We start from the raw sequence: 16401 nt of genomic DNA, 5'->3' as shown, positions 1-16401 counted from the left end.
CAGAAAATGTTCCACTGAATGAGTACATCGACATCTTCTGTGCAAAACTTGCTCAACGGTAAGGATCAAAATCTCACAGATTAAAAAAAAGTGTCAGCTTCTACATTTTGAGAATAGTTCATTAATTTTGTTCCATCCTGCAGTCTTCTGCAAATTCTAAGCTATGACATTTGGAGTGCTACCAGCTAAAATATGCTGGCTCCTTATGGTGTGTTGCAGTGGATTTTGCAAACTATCACGGGGCGACAAGGGTTTTCTCTACAGCTTCAGGAAAACACTTAGCAAAGAACATAAATAAATCCTCTCCCTTCTTTACCAAGACTGCAGAGACACCAGAATTATAGAAATCACGGTCCGCGGCTTCAGGTTTAAGGAGAGGAGACAAACAGAGAAGTTAAGAAAACACAGCAATGCCAAGTGCATACCAAAAGCTCATCTTTCCCTAATGTCAACTGTCATTCTGGAAACTCGCTGGGCACAACCGCACGGAAGCATCTGACTGTAGCCCAGCTCAGGTGTAAATACTGTACTAGCATGCTGTTCAAAAAAGGGAGGAGGTTTCTAACTGTTCAAGCGCTTTCCTGCACCAGGACTACTTCTAGGGAGATATCGGTACTGTGACAAGGACAAAGCTGAAGATACGCCAATTGAAATGCGTTTCCACTTCCCCACAGCGTTCTCCTCTTCGTGCCACTGACATCCCTCCGTGCACCTGTTCACACATCACACCAGGTCACGATGCTCTACGTTATGAGGTTGTGCTTTGCAGTCACTTACCACTTCAGATAGGCACCCTTTCGCTACCACCCCCACCCCTTTCCTATTAAAAAAATTGAGTTTCTGGTTGTCTTTCTTCAGCCCTGTTGGGAAATGATCATTATACTCTTGTTCTAGAGAAAAACTTCCTACAGGCAAGCGGTTTAATCGTGAAAGAAAAATCACTACAAATTGGGGCTCCTCCTTAGCAGACTCACAGTTCCTCTCTCCCTGCTGACAGACACTCATTTAACCTGGTTGTGAGGACTTCCCACAGCAGCATCCTCACAGGTTATCCCAGAGCTTCGTGAGCCTTCTTAGACAGCATCACTTAGACAGCACATTCTGATGCCTAGCCCTGACTTTCCCTCCTACCAAAAATTATTGTTTCTTGTCCTACCTACCTTCACCACGGAACAAAGTTAATCCCTTCCCCTTCCAGAGCATTTTTTTTTTTTTTGCTAAAAAAAAAATATTTGGCCTTTAAATTGCTACCCAGCTTGTAATTTCAGCATTTCCCTAATCCTACCACAGAGCAGAACCCTGCGTGTTACACCTCACACCCTGTCGTCTCCAGCCCAGATCTCCAACCTGTCGAGATGATTTTGAAATCTGATTCTGTGCTCCCACGTCTTTGCGGCTCCTTCCGGCCCCGTGCTCTGCGCAGGTGCAATACGGAGGCAGGTGCATTATTCCTTCCACTGTATCATTCGGGAAAGCACTGGACAGGAGTGGGAGCAGGACAGATCCCAGCAGAACCACAGCTCCCTCACCCCGTAAGTCAGGTACCTTCTCTGTGAGACCTATCTTTTCTCTCTCATCTGACTGCAGAATAGACTAGAATATGTATAATAATAATAATGTATAATAATAATAATAAACAACATATATACCGTATTAATATATTACATTATAATATATTAAATAATATAGAATGCATAATAACACAATATCAACATAAGTTCTATTATCTATATGTAGTACAAATATTATATAAGTACACTACATATATATTTATAAATAAGCGTAACTGTATCTTTGTATATTATTCATATTTATATATGATACACCTTTACATAATTATAAGAGCAGTTATTTTGGGTCACTACTGGGCAAACTGTTAAGTGATTACCAAAACCAGCTTGTAAACCACAGCCCTTGACGGTGCAGAAATTTACACCCACAAAATAAGTGGCTGGGTTCAGCAGAGGCATATTAGAAACTCTGCTTTTTTGTTGGGGGGTATGTGCAGGGGCAGGGGACGGCATTTGACACTGGCAGCCAAAACAGCAGAACCCAACAACAGCTTTTAACAACTGCAGCTCCCTTGTTCGCAGGCCAGCACACCTCCACACAGGGGAAAACACTGCTTTAAAATGCTGCTACTCAAAAACTAGAGATGACGATCAGTGATCAGGAGCCCAAACACAGCGTGGTGTCTGGCTGTTAGCCATTTCACAGCTTTCCACTGGAACTTTCCCGTGAAGACAGATTTCCAGCCCGCCACTTGTTCTAGTTAGTTTTATTCTGTTTGCCACACCAATCAGCAATCTCCAAGGCAGGATGGGTTAATAGGCAGCGAAGTACCACAGGTCATTTAGAGGCTGCTTCTGGCAGGGCAAAGAAAGAATTTCAGTGCAAACTACTAGACCACCAGTGGTTTTTCTTTCCTCCAGACTTAACCCATGACAGGATAGCCACTGAAATTTGAAATTACTAAATTCAGTTGCTGCCAGCTTTACACATACTTTGAGTAAAACTGCTACAGAAAATAATTATATCATGGATACCTTTCTGGTCTATTTCTTTCGTCAAGATGCAGCCATTCATAGGTGAAGGGACTAATCAATAAAGCTTTCAAACTATAGTGTTGGTGATTCAAGAAAAGAAAACTACTTCTCATCTAGTCCAGTTGCCAAAGCTAAGCAACATGGGCGTCTGGATGTTTGCCCACTGCTATAGATTTTTAAAAAACATTTTGGAGGGGGGTTTTGCCTGATTGTCCACACTGACCAAAGACACTCCCTTTACTGAAGATCACAGAGGAAAGTAGTAGGGCAGACCGCACAAAAAAGGGTGGGAAAATTAATGAAATAAACAAAGCTGGAGAGAAGAAGGGAGAGGCATCTCTTCCTTCCCCTTACCTCTTCCAGTTATCTTAGGTATTATTTATAAACCTTGTAAGTAAAATATTTCAGGTACAATGACTGGTTTTAGAAAATAATTACTGTGAACACTTGCAGTGGAAATAAGAAATTGCAGAAGGTCACAGTGCTCACTCTGTGAACACCATTAAACTAATCCTGTGATGTTGCACTTACAGGAAAACTTTTGTTCCTGTAACTTTTCGCAGGACTAAAACCCTAAGATGCCTGGGTCCAACAGGACTCATGTGATGTCTCTGAGCTAACATCAGTCAAGTGAGCGAAAGTTTTCAGACCCTTCCTGTTGCTAAAGAGTAAATAAGAAAAGGGAATGGAGCAATATGAAGGAACTCTCCAGCAATACAAGGACTGTGATAAAAACTGGCAGACCAGAAAATGTGGAAAATACCTCTAATTGAGAATAGCCCCCAGATGATGCAAAATAACTTACTTCTTTGCACAGGTATCAGTCAGCCACAGAAGAGGTACACAAAGCTCAAACTAAACCAAGACCTGTGATGGGTCCTTTTCACCATACCCTTCTCAGAACAAAACACAATACTGAAAGTTATCTGCTTATATCCCATCCATGTATGTATGACTGAGGCTAAATTACAATACATTCTCACTCTGCTGAAGGCATCTGTTCTTTTATTTCTGTTTCCATTTTGACTGCTTGAGTTCAGACAGTCGTATGAACAAGGCCTTTTATTTACTTCAGGGCCCAGAATTACCAAACCAGAAAAACACAGACAATCAGTGGCCAGCCAAAGGTCTCATTAGGGAATCTGTGTGCTGTACTCGTTACCACGGAAACGAGAGGGCTGGCATGCTGTAATTTCTGTCTTGCAAGAGAATTCACCAACACTGCCAGTAAATAAAGTTCATAAATCAACAGATCTGAGCCAAGGTCAAGTAACTGAAGATGAAGCAGTTGTGCTCCACGGGTCTTTTCTTCGTTATTAATAGTAGTAAGGTATAAGTCTTTTTAAGTTCCTTTGAGCTGTTATGCAGATCCATCACAGAAACACAGAAACTAACACTCCTTTTTGAGTACTTTTCACAGAAAAGGAACCAGAAAAGCTGATAAAAATTTGCACTGCTTTAAGTCACTAACCTTCCTCTCACCGCATTTTACTTTGCAGAAAGGTGTGCAGCAATAACCTTTGAAAGCAGAGCCTTATGTTCAGCTAGCCACACTTCAATTACCAGATGCATAACAATCCTTGAGAGGACTAATTGCCATATACGTTTCTGTGAAGTGCCTTACAAACAGTAGTTAATTTTCACACCACCTCTGTGAGCTCTGCATGAATGGGTTATCACTCCCAGACGTGGAACAACAGTGGCAGCGTGGAAGTGAGTGCTAAGGCTGGGTGGGATTACAGGGCTGCCCACACTTAAGACCTTCAGACCTCTTCTGTCTGCATTTTATAACTAACAGGGAAGGGAGGCAGAGAGGCACAAGGTTGGGAGACTGGAAATACTGAAAGACGGCACTGCTGAAACTCCGAGAGCCTCCGCTGAGCTGGAGTGGGCAGACACGCGACAGCCCGGTCGAATGGGCACCAAGGCGAGGTTCAGTGGCCACGTAACGAAGGTGCACCTGGTGACTGCCAGGTGTGACCTGCTGACGAAGTGAAGTGCTACCACTCTGGGAATTTGGTGACTATAAACCCGTTATCATTGCATGTATGAAACAGAATTGTGCTGTGCTTTTGAAACTTGCAGTAAGTTCAGCTGTAGGAAACTTTCTGGTGTAGTACAGAGACTACCAGTGCACAGGTGTATCAGTACAGGAGGAACATCAATATATATTTGCTTAAAAAACAAAACAAAACAAACACCAGCTTGCTCACAATGGCTAGAGAAGTACTTGAGCTGTTACAGTTCTTCCACAAGTTTTAGGTTAGCCCCTGGAAACCTAGCTATTTTAGTGGAACACAAAGAAGACCTGTGTTACACTCTTGAGAAGAGTTACTGGCAACACCAGAAAGAGTAACTCCTCTGCATATCTCTCTCACAACAAGCTTTACACTGCATGTAAGATCACCTGTTATCCCCTGAACACCTCCTGTTAATACTTAGTTCACACAGTATCTTTTTGCCAGTTCTTACCTCTTTATTATTTATTTGCATGCAAGGTTTTTCAACTATCAGATTGGCTTGTTAGTTTACCTATAAAGCACTTCAAAGAGCTGATGAACTTGAGCACAATGTTGAAAAACAGCTTTCTGCTGAAAGCCAGAGGCGGAGGGAGAAGAGGGGCTGCAGGTATCGCTTAGCCAGGTCGTGTGCCAGGCTCAGCACAGGATGGCAGGTGAGTGCATGAACCCCATGACTTCCAACTTTTGACTTTTATGTGGCTTTAGAAGCCAGCAAAAATAGGTTTAGCCAAGCCTGAAATGACGTTTGAAAAATCAGCCTGAGACAACTGGCAGATCAGGCCCCCAAGGCAATTTTACTCGGCTCCTGGTAACGCCAGTCAGTTGGAAGCAGTATGAACCGATGCACATGTGCTGTGGGGCAGGTGTGCAGCCCCAGTGTGGTGCAGGCTAGGGTTATTAGGTTAATTGCAGTACCACACGAGTACAGTCCTGTCGGTCTGAGCTCTGAATTACATGGAGGGGAACAGAGACAGCCGTGGAGGGGGAACCAGGAACTGGCCACTCCTCACCTGAAAAGACTTTTGGGGGTTACTCTGTTTAAAGAAGAAAAAAGTTAAGAAAAACAAACCTCGTCCCTGACCTGAAAAGTTGTCATCCAGAATGCAGCAAAGGGATGTAATCATTGGATTTATGCAAATTGTCACTGCTGCTAACAAGCACGCTAAGAGCTTGGTCCCATTTCTCTTCAAATCAACAGAAAAAAGGAAACACATTACCATCCCCGGCAGTTCACAGTCAAGCTTTAGCACCTATTGCAGTTTTAGTGTTGCAGCACTACTTGCAGAGGTTGTATTTCTGAGAAGGATAGCGGGGGAATGGCGGAGAAGGCAGGCAAAAGCAAACTTCACGGATTAACAACTCAAATGTTGATAGCCAGGCATATGCGAGGACTTCATTTTTACCCGGTGTATTGTTTTGTTTCTATAACAGATCTTCATTCACTCGAACGGAAACAGCTTTACTCTACATCTAGTACTACTGAATAACCAGCTGTGTTCAGGGGATATTTATAACCGTTAACACTGTAGATGGAAGGTGAGTTTTAACGTATGTGTCATAGTTATTCCTTTGGCTGGAAAGCGGCTCTCTTTCTGACAGCCGGAATTAAATTGCGGAAGGCTCAATATATCTCTCCACCGTTTTCACTCTTTTCCTTTGCACTTAACCATCTTTTCCAAGCTTGTTTCACAGTTTTCTGGCTTCCCTTATTGCTCCTGCCTCGTCTCCGTGACAAGCCAAGTTTGCGAGGGGCTGCCTTTCCCAGCATGCACCCCCCTGCCTGCTCGGGCTGGGGGCGACAGGGACCCCCGGCCTTCCCCTGCCCTCCTGTGGGAGGGGGCGGGGGGGCTGAACCTCTCAGGGCGGGCGGTGGGGTGGGGGGCAAAGCAACGGCCAGGCAGTGCCCCTCTGCCCCCCGCTCGGTGCAGCTGCCAGACCCCCGGGTCCCCAAACCACAGCCCTCCCCGGCTGCCCCCTCCCAGCTCTATTTCAGCCCATTGCGGGGGGGGGGGGTACACACGGTACAGGAAGGGTCGCTTTTCTTTTCGCAAGAGGATGCAACGGGGGGTGGGGGGGTCACCCCGGTCTCTATGTTGTGCCAAACCCCGACCCCCACTCCTGCCCCCCCCCGTTGCACGGGGGTGCACACCTACCCCTCCCACTGCACACTGCCCCGCGGAAAGGTGGGGGGGGGGTCGGGGGGGGGCTCTGTATCGGCCCGGCGAACCTTCCCGGAGAGCCCTCCGCTGCGCACAAAGAGAGAGACGGGGAATATCGCCCGCCCCCCCCGGCGGGCAGCGCTGGATGCGCGCACACACACACACACACACACACACACACACACGCTTGCACACGCGTGCACACACAGGGTGCAGCCGGGCGGGTCACGTACCTGCAGGTGCCTGTCCGCGGGAGCGTGGGGCGGGGAGGCTGTGCAATATCGCCTGTATTGCATGGGGGGGGGATTACTGTGATATCGCTCGGGGGCTGGGGAGGGGGTGCTGCTCTGCTCCCTCCTCCTCCTCCTCCTCCGCCCCCCCGCTCCCCCCCCCGTGTGTGTGTGTGCGTGTGCGTGTGCGCTGCCCTGCGCGCTGGCACTCCGCGCCGGAGGAGGCAGCGACGGCCTCCGGCTCCTGTCAGCTACCGGAAACCGGCGCCTGGTCACACTCACCGCAGGAAGTGTGCAATGGCACACCCGCGCACGCCGCCCCGCACACCGGCCCCCCCCCCCCCCGCCGCCCCCCGCGCTGGGCCCGCAGCCGGGGCGGGGGAGCGCGGCCGGACTGACACCGGAGAGGGGAGTGCGGCTGCAGGGCTGGCCGGGGCGGGGGGGGACACACACACGGGACGGGACACTGGCAGCAGCGCCTTCGCGTTTGGCACAAGGCAGGAAAAAAAAAACACGGGGGGGGGGGGGGGCGTGATCGGCGCGCGCCTCTGCGTGGGTCCAGGCGAATAGGGTCGGCCTGTCCGCCTTGCCGCGGGCAGGGGGGTTCGCCTGGAAGAAGGAGGAGAGAAACGCACCTGAGACCGGGGCTGTCTCGCTGACACCGAGGAACGCACGCTCCACTGACAGAAAATAACGTAACTCGAGTTATTCCCGCGGAGATCTGTTGACGTGACACCGGCCGAGTTACTCGAAGTGGCCGCTGCTCCAAACCACCGCTCCTCGGTTGTTCCGAGCGGATGCAGAGAGGCACAATCTGCTGTCAATTTCACTTGCTTGCATGAGATCGTAGGTACAGCACCCTGCGTTCATTTCGTGTGGGGTATATACGTACGCACGCATATATGTGCACCCCTCATAGGTCTGTGGATATGGCAATAAAAAATTGCAATTTACCTGTTGTAAAAACTGCAACTTTCTCGTTTTGTCTGCAGCTACAGACCTCAACAGCAACATTACTCACACAGGATTTTTTTGCGGTTAATCAGGGGAGGGCTCACCGTGTGCTTGCAGCTTTTTCTCTGGGTGTTGGTTGGTTCTCCCACAATAAGCAAGGCACATGCCAAAGCAAACTCTGCTCACCTCCTCAGTTGGGCGGTTTTCCCTGCCTTGTTGCATCACTCCAGAAGGAGACAGGCCTGGCTGCTGCTGCTGCTGGGAGAGTATCAGCCTTCCGCGCCGGCTGCTTCATGCCCCAGAGGTTTCCTTTCCTCATCTTCCTTATGCCAACATTTGCAAAACTTGAATGGGCTAACACATGCTGCTAGCTATGATGGCAACAATGCTTACGCAAGAGTATAATGGAGGCAATCTGGAAGTGTATTTGTGCCAAAAGCAATGCTCTTTCCAGGTTTGCCTGTGATGCAGCAGGGGAATTTGGTAGCAGCGTTAGCCCTGGCTGGGGAAGATTGCCATCCCTTCTGCTCTTGTTATTTTCGGTACGTCGTCATTGTCATGTCACTGCAACTCAGCAGAGGTCTTTAATACTTTAAAATTAAGGGTTCAGTGTTAGACTCCTAAAGACGGAGAACCCTAAATGGAAGACGTAATTACTGCAGGGAGTAAAGGAGAGTCTGCCTCCATCCGTGATGATCAAACACATGACACCCTGCTCCCACATCTTCTCACTTTTAGTTTGGGGACCTGGAGTCAAAGCACTGGCAACACTGAGGACAAGACCACCACTTCCCCGGACTCTGCTGTGTCCACAGCCTCCCGGGGGCTGGGATGGGCTGCTCTTCAGGCATATGCCCCCACAGCACTTCTTGGGCCACCAAAGACATGTCCTGGGCAGAGGCTGAACGGATTGTACAGTTCAAACCGGTGCTTTCTTTGCCTCCAAAGTGGAGCTGCCGAGCTCTCTTTTCGAGATCAAATAGTTCATTTTCACAAATGATGTCAATAAGGAATTTCTGAAGAGGAGAACTGACTTCTAACAAATACTCTGCATTTCTGGAGGCCTTAAAACCAGGCACGTCATGTGCAGTCAGGCAATGTAAAGGGCTTTCTCTTCACTGACGGTCTTCAGTCTTGTTGATTGTGTCCTTTCTGTGGCGGAGGAGCTCACTCTGCTGACCAAAACTTCTGTGTAAACTGGTGAATTGCACATGAACTTGCTTTTTGCAGTTGACTTTGCAGAGCACTTGGAAGCAGTCTGCAAGCCACAGTTTGAAAGCCGTTACCTGCCTTAACTTACATGGCTTCTTCATTCTCATTTCTGACCCTTCCTTCCTTTCTGCCGACTCCTTTGCATTTTTTCTTTGCCTTTCTCTTTTTCTTTCATGCTCTTCTGTGGCAACAGGACAAAGTAGCCTCCAAACCTGCCCTCCCCCCACCTTCTCCCCCCGCCTCCTTCTACTCCTTCACTTCTTCATTGTTAGGAGCAGCCCCAGGTCAGTGCTGTGTCTGCACTCATTAACTAAAAAGAGGGTTTGAAAACACTTCTCAAACCTCTGACGTGGCTGCTTGGCTTATTGTGCCCTATTATCATCACAGCATTGTACACAGGGCTGTAATTGCATCAGAGTTTTCTGATTCATATCATATGCGCTGCCAGAGCGCTCAGGTAGCCTAGTAATGTCACCAGCACTTCAGCAAAGAACTGCAATTTTAGATGGACTCATTTTAGCTCCTGTATTAGTAACTGCACTGGAAGGGCAGCGAGCAGTGTGTGCCCATGTTCCTGTGAAAGCAAGGTTTTCTCCATGAAGGAGATCTGCTGGTGTTGACTTGACAGGACTGTGCTGGCCATTGCAGGGTGGGTGGACGGACAGACTGCCCTGTTGCTACACGGCTGAGGGACCGCCATGGTGAGGTGGCGTTTCTCCTCCTATTCCTCACTTGGCATAAAACACATCGAGGCAGAGCTCTGACTGTTGGCACGGATGCCTGCCAGAGGTGCTAAGCATCTCTTCATAGATGGTCTGCATGCTTGGCTGAGACAGCAGGATCCTGTCATTGATGCGGTGGGCTGAGGAAAAAGGTGTATCACATCCTCAACCCAGACCTAACATAGACTTTCTTCTATAACCTCGGGCAACTCACTAACTCTGTTTACCCATTTATGCTATGACCATTTATCAGCCCTATTGGATTGTGTGACAAGGAGGAATTTGCTCATTCCAGGCCCCAGTGCCAGGAAAACTACTGCTCATGGTGCACAATGGACACTCATGCTCTCCCCTCCTGAGCCACTGGGCAGCCTGCCAGATTACCTGCCATCCCATTAACACCAATGCCACCAGTAGGCCAGAAACAATGGGCAAAGGCAAAAGCATCCCAGATCCCACAAGAACTGAGTCTTCTGCAGGGAAAGACTGGCTGGGCCAGTAGCCTGTGAAATAGGACGTACAAGTTACCAAACAGGAGGGAAAGGAATCGCTGCCCTCCTGTTTGGCAACACCTGCCTGTCTTCTTGAAGAGAGGTCCCGCAGTCCCGGCGAGTCACAGCTACATCAGAGCAGAGGTGCCTCCACCTCACAGACAGCACATGGACACTGAGTGACCGCGTGGCTTCGTTATGAACCCGCTCAGCTTCCCCAGCATCCCTCCAGCGCTATGTCTTTCAAGCAGTAACGTAGCGGAGCTTGGCTTTTCCCAGGGAGGTCCTCTGTGAGAAGAGACGGATACCAACTCACATCAGTGGCGTGGGCAAGGGCCTGTTTCCCATTTGTGCAGGACTGGCAGGTGAGCTGGGAGTCATGCTGAGAGGTTTGTTTCTGCTGTCCCACTCTGTCCTGCATTTGACCCAGGCAGCAAGGAAGCAATGAATGAGTCACGCCCCTGCCATCTGCGCTCTGGCCATGCTTGCTCGCTCCTGCCCAGTTGAGCAGGGTGTGCCAGCAGGCATATACGCTTTCCATCAGCCCCCACCAGCGGTCATGAGCCTGACCCTGTGCCAGAAGCTTGGCCAGCTGAAAGACAAAGGCGAAACAGCAGCCCTGTGAAATCCCCCAGCTCTCCCAGCAGGAGGGAAGCTGCTCGGGAAGGTGCTGAGCAGGCTGGGAGGGAGACAGGGGCAATCAGAAGATACATCTGTTTTTAGCAGAAGGTCAGCCATATGCTAAGGACCTACCAGAAGAGCAGCTGGGATGAGAGTAAAGGACGAGAAAGACCAAGCATGATGCTTTTGACCACACATAGGTTTTAATCAGGACTGGCTGCATCACAGGAAGAGGGGCAGGATCAGGCCACTGCCACACCAGGCTTTTGCATCACTTCACCAATGGTTCCCATTGGCATGTCTCCTCCGAGGCCTGCTGATCATGGCTGGCATCAGCCAAATGCAGATCACGAACTGGTGTCTTATCACAATAGGAATACCCTGCTGTGTTTTTAAAAGGTATGTTCCTCAGAGGAACGTGTGCCCAATCAAACTAGCTCCTGCAGGGCAAGAAGTTAAGCTAGAACCACTTTTGAGTCAGGAAAAATTCCTTGTACAGCCAGTAGCTTGCTGAAAAAGACAGCCCCTTGAGACAGCAGTGTGAGTTAAAAGAAATGTCTTCACTTTTAGACTGCATTTGCTGTGACCCAAGCAAGATTTGACCCCATCAGTCAGCTGAAGCATGGAAAGAGTAGTATCTGGGAGGTCCCAGAAGGTCTCAGAAGAGCTGCAATGCCTGGCAGAACCTGGTGGTGTCCCACACCACCTCCTCTGTACCACTGTGAGGGGAGCCTGTTTCAGGCAGCCTTCCAGCATGCAGGCAGGCAGCTGGATCTTCACTGGACTGCCTCCAGCCGAGTCAAAGATAGAAAGAAGCACGGAAAAGCCGGGGAGCCAGCTTCCCACCCCAAATGTCCGTGTGTCAGTCTGGAGCGTTCCTGCAGTCCCCTCTCGGAGGACTAAACACGCGTTAGACCCGCTCAGCCTTTGCTCACACGCTTCTCTGGATGAAAGGGCTCGGTGAGAGACAGGCGCCTGCAAGTCAGTAGTGATGGGTTGGACAGGGGGTGGGCTCCCTGGTGGGACATCCATGCTCTGGAAGGGCAGAGCGAGAGGTGGATCTGCAGGACAGGTACAGCTTCCAGACACCCAGCCATGAGGACTGGAAGTCAAGGACAGCAAGGTGGGTGGCAGTTTCCTCCTCAACCACAGGAAGACAAGTGGTCTGCCTTGCAGACAACCGGTGTGACGAGCGGAGCGGGGGTATTACAACACTCCCCCACGACGCTGGGAGGGAGTAAGAAGGCAGAGTCCCTCTCTCATGGCCTGTGCAGAGGGCTTTTTATCCCAGTGTTTTCAGTAATAGTGTAACAGAGCTACACGGGTGCAGGCAGGACCAGAATAAAAACCATCAAGCGGGCTGAGAGCACCTTTGCGGACACTGGCTGTCTGGCACTCTCAGGGAGTAAAGCATGGGACAGGACAGGGATGCTGCTATTGGGAAGTTCCTTGGAAAACTGCTAACAAAGAGAACAGAATATAGCAGTGAATAAGATGTTTGTTGGGGTCTTTTTTAGGTTTCCTATAGAAAACATTGGAAATTTAATGTTTGAAAGGTCAGTTCATTTACCAAGCATGGCAAAGCAACATCACAACACGACCCATTAGCTTAAGAGTGATCCTCAAAGAGGAACCAGGCAACTTCGCCCTCACCCCCACACACCTTCCCTATATGTAAGGAAAGTTCTTAAAAGCAGAGTCTGTGAAGCATCATATCTATATTCCTGGAACATCTGCAGTTAAATACGGTATTTCAAATCAAAGCACTGCCAGTTAATTTACCCTTCACTTACCAGCCAGTCCAAAAATTACTTGTAGGGGCACTGCAAGTTGCTGTAAGATTTCTGTCACCTCTGGAGATGATTTCAGGACAAATTCACCTTTGGTAGACCATGGTCCTTCTGCTCTGCCAGTCCTTCACCACAGCATCTGGTTGCACCCTGCTCAACAGTACTTCAGCACTTGTAATGCTGCTTTAATGCTGACCCTACATCCCTGCTCCACCGGTCAGAAACCAGTCCACAGAGAGCTAAAGGGATCCACAACAGAGGAAGGCATGCTCCCTTCTGGGTCAGTAACAGGGGACTCAAGCCCACAAGGAGCCTGATTCGAACAGGGAAGCTTGAGGAGAGTGGTCTTCTGCACCAGCCGCCTGCAGTAGATTGCTATGGTTAGGTGTTGCAAACACTGCTCTGCCTGACCAGGGCAGAGCAGAATTATGCAAGAGCTCAAGTAGATGTCTTTCTGGTCCTGTAGGAAAGACCAGACTGAATTAAAAAGGGTGATCAGCAAGGAGTGTCCTGAGCTTGTTTCCTAAGTAGAAGGCAGCGTGGGACAATGTGAAGAGCAGGGATTCAGCCATCAGAATGCACTCCAAAGGTTTTGTCTTTTTCCAGTAATCTCTGATTAACAGAAGACTTCTGCCCCTCCTAGACTCCATTTGGAGATCCACAACCCAGCCTATGGTACATGTGTGGGCACTTGCATTTTCCTTTGGACATCCTGAAGGAGCACAGGGGAATGAGTACCAGCACTAAAGACCACCAAACTCACAGTGACTGGATTTGTTAGCATTGCAGTTAGCCGTCAACTTAAAAAAAAAAAAAAAAAAAAAAAGCAAAATGCCTAGCTTCAAGTCAGATTTAAGATCAAAGTGAATAAGAGTGTGTACTGATGAAATGCAAAACAGATAACAGCTTACAAAAGCCTACAGAGAGATGGTAGTGCCCAGGAAAAACACCCAGGCTTTGGGTCAGCTCTAAATTTTCTTCTTGCACCATCTGACAGAGGTACCTGCTAGTTTTCTCCTGGCCGAGACCTCAAACTGTCATGTTTGGCAGCCATCCTTCCTCCACATGTGCATGATGCTGAAGGAAACACTGCAGACAAATCCTGTCATCGTGGTCATCACGAAGCTACTTCACATTCACACCCAAGCATATCGGAGCTGAACTAACTTCCTGCTGGTCCTTCCTTTGTTAGTTTTGTTACCAGACTGCAGCTAACAATTAGTAGTAACGCAGCTAACAATTAGTAGTAACACAGAAAAGGGCATATGAAGATCAGCCCCCAAGGTGCTTTTGAAAATCCTATGCTACTTCACCAGAGGCCTGAAATATACCCTTGAGAATCCAGTCTGCGCGTTTTCAGAATTGTCACCACACAACTCTGCTTTGTATGAAATTCCTGTGGATTTTAATTTAGTTTCCTTTCCAGGCTCCTCTTGTCTGAGATGGCTTCAGATATTTCAAGAAGTCTCATTTTCAGTGCTCATTACGCTTCTACTACACAAATGAAGCAGTTTCAGTTGCTTTTTTCTTGTGGAAGGACAAATGGGCTTAACAGTGCTCTCTGTGTGTAAATCAGACAGAATATGAACTGCTGCAATACAGAAAAGCTTCTGATTTCTTCAATGTTTGCTTGGAAGACAGAGCTCTTGCAAAAATGATTTCAAAATTTAAAGAATGAGCTTCTTTCTGTATTGAAAATTACTTCTGCTTTAGGTGAATAACATAAGTGTCTTAGAGGCAAAAAAAAGACCAACCTGGAAAATAAAAACCAGAGTCAGAGAAAGCTTTGATGAAGTGCATACGTTGTACAGCTTCCCCAGAGCAGCTGTCTGCGAGAAAGGGTTGAGACAGAAAAGGACGGGACTGGAGTTCTCCATTTCCTCTTTAACTTGATAGCAGCTTCCCATTTGCTTTGGGAAGACCCATAATGATAGTAAAGACACCTGGGGTTTTGGTGGAACAGGACGTATCTGTGGCAACAGCAGGCAAGTGTCAGCTGTTGCATGACAGAAATACACAGGTAAAGCAGAGCAATTTAAACAAAGGCCTGAATAATGAGTATGGTAAGAATGTGTAATAACAGCTCAACAAGAAACCCACTTGAAAGAAAGCAGGGGACTTGGCAGTATAAGTATGTGCTAATTATAGGATGGAGATTCGGCTGACGTTAGTACGAACATACAGTGTGCAATTTCTGTATGTAGGATAAGGACAATGGGCTGTTTCTATGTCTAAGATACCATGACACTTTGGTCTTCAGCCTATGGCCTCAAGTTATTCCCTACTGTGCTTTACAACACAGAGAGTGGCTTTAAAACATACCTGGGTCGTGCTCTTCAACCCCTTGCATTGCTAGCTGTGAGTTCCTGGGTTCAGAAAAGGGGTAGCTTTCTACAAGCGACATATGAAGGCTGTAGCAGACCCACAGTGTGCCCATTTCTGTTCCCCTCTTAACACTGGTCTGTGAGGGCAGACCTGCTTTTTTACAGGATGCCTTACAGAGCTCACAGTGCAACCACAAAAAGGTGGCGGGTGAGGAAGAGCTTTGCAATGACAAAGCTGGGCTGATGCGGGGGTTGATTTTTGGTTCCACCACAGAAATCCTGGGACCGTTTCCAGCCTTTGGTGCAGTTGCCCACCTGTAACAGGCTGACAACAGTGTCTCATATGTCATGTCTTTGGGGGCTCTCCTTTTCTTCAAAGAAAAGAAAATAACAGCAGCCAAGGTGGTAAACATGAAGATGGGGCATTATTTACTTAGGATATGTTTAACTGTCACCGTCACAGAGCATTTATTCCTCTGGCAAAGCAAAAAACCAAGTGAGCCAGCTGGGTTTATTTCCTCCCAGCTTTTTTTTTTTTTTTTTTTTGCAACCACATTATTGTTTTATTGCCTCCATTTTTGGCCTGATAAACTTAGAAGTTTGAGGGACCTGAGTTTCAGTGAATAGGTGTGACCTCGGGCACTCTGCTTTTGCAGTAAAGTCTGGATCACAAAATTCCCCTGTATAACATTTAAATATTTTTAGCAGAAACAGTAAGCTTATAAAGAAATAGCTGACAACATCCTTCTGTACAAAATATTTTTTATGGAGTATGAATTATATTTCTAGGAAGAAAATCCAGAATTCTGTACACTGGCTTTATGCTATTTATTCTCCCAGTACCATATCTCACACATACTCACACACCATTAGGACAAAGAATACGACTGAAGATAATGATATGGTAGTTATCCCACCCCCTGATAAAACTTTAACCATTGATGAAAAGGTTATGTTTTGAGAGTTGATGCTCATGCCATGTGGTTCCTATCAATGGGGGAAAGTAAGAACAGGGAAACAAGCTTAAAATTACAGTTCACATTTAAGAAATGTAACAGAACCCACTTCTTCTTTCTTGCATAGAGACTCAGCTTAACCACAGAGCTTGAGCTTAGCCACGCCATGCAGAAACTGTGTGCACTTTCCTGCCTCCTTGGTTGTGAAATTCTAAAGTGTAGGCCTCTGAGTCCAATCTTGTGATCACAATTTAATTGTATAAACCCTCTTTTAGCACTGAACAGCAAATGCCAGACACGTCAACTGCTGCATGTACGTGTGCACAAATGCCTTCACCTTTGCAAAGCCAAGGGCCTTCTGTGTGCAGTTCTGTG

General features: G+C 47.7%; 1 protein-coding gene and 1 long non-coding RNA gene across 3 annotated transcripts in view; both read right to left on the bottom strand.

The window, feature by feature from the left end:
• KIAA1958 (KIAA1958 ortholog) overlaps window positions 1-7063 on the bottom strand; it is a 67824-nt gene extending 60761 nt beyond the window's left edge. For both annotated transcript variants that reach the window (XR_011323282.1, XM_069776599.1), the window contains exon 1: window positions 6960-7063. The gene's annotated coding sequence lies outside the window, so the exon portion shown is untranslated. The remainder of the gene's footprint in view (window positions 1-6959) is intronic.
• Window positions 7064-11137: 4074 nt separating this feature from the next.
• LOC138683868 (uncharacterized) lies at window positions 11138-13973 on the bottom strand. The gene is made up of 2 exons (XR_011323346.1): window positions 12750-13973; window positions 11138-12416 (listed from the first exon to the last, which is right to left on the bottom strand). It is a non-coding gene; the product is annotated as an uncharacterized lncRNA (long non-coding RNA).
• Window positions 13974-16401: the final 2428 nt, after the last annotated feature.

This window comes from Haliaeetus albicilla, chromosome Z (genome assembly GCF_947461875.1).
Source record: "Haliaeetus albicilla chromosome Z, bHalAlb1.1, whole genome shotgun sequence".
In the NCBI taxonomy this organism is placed as follows: Eukaryota; Metazoa; Chordata; class Aves; order Accipitriformes; family Accipitridae; genus Haliaeetus; species Haliaeetus albicilla.
This window is presented reverse-complemented; position numbering and strand designations above follow the sequence as displayed.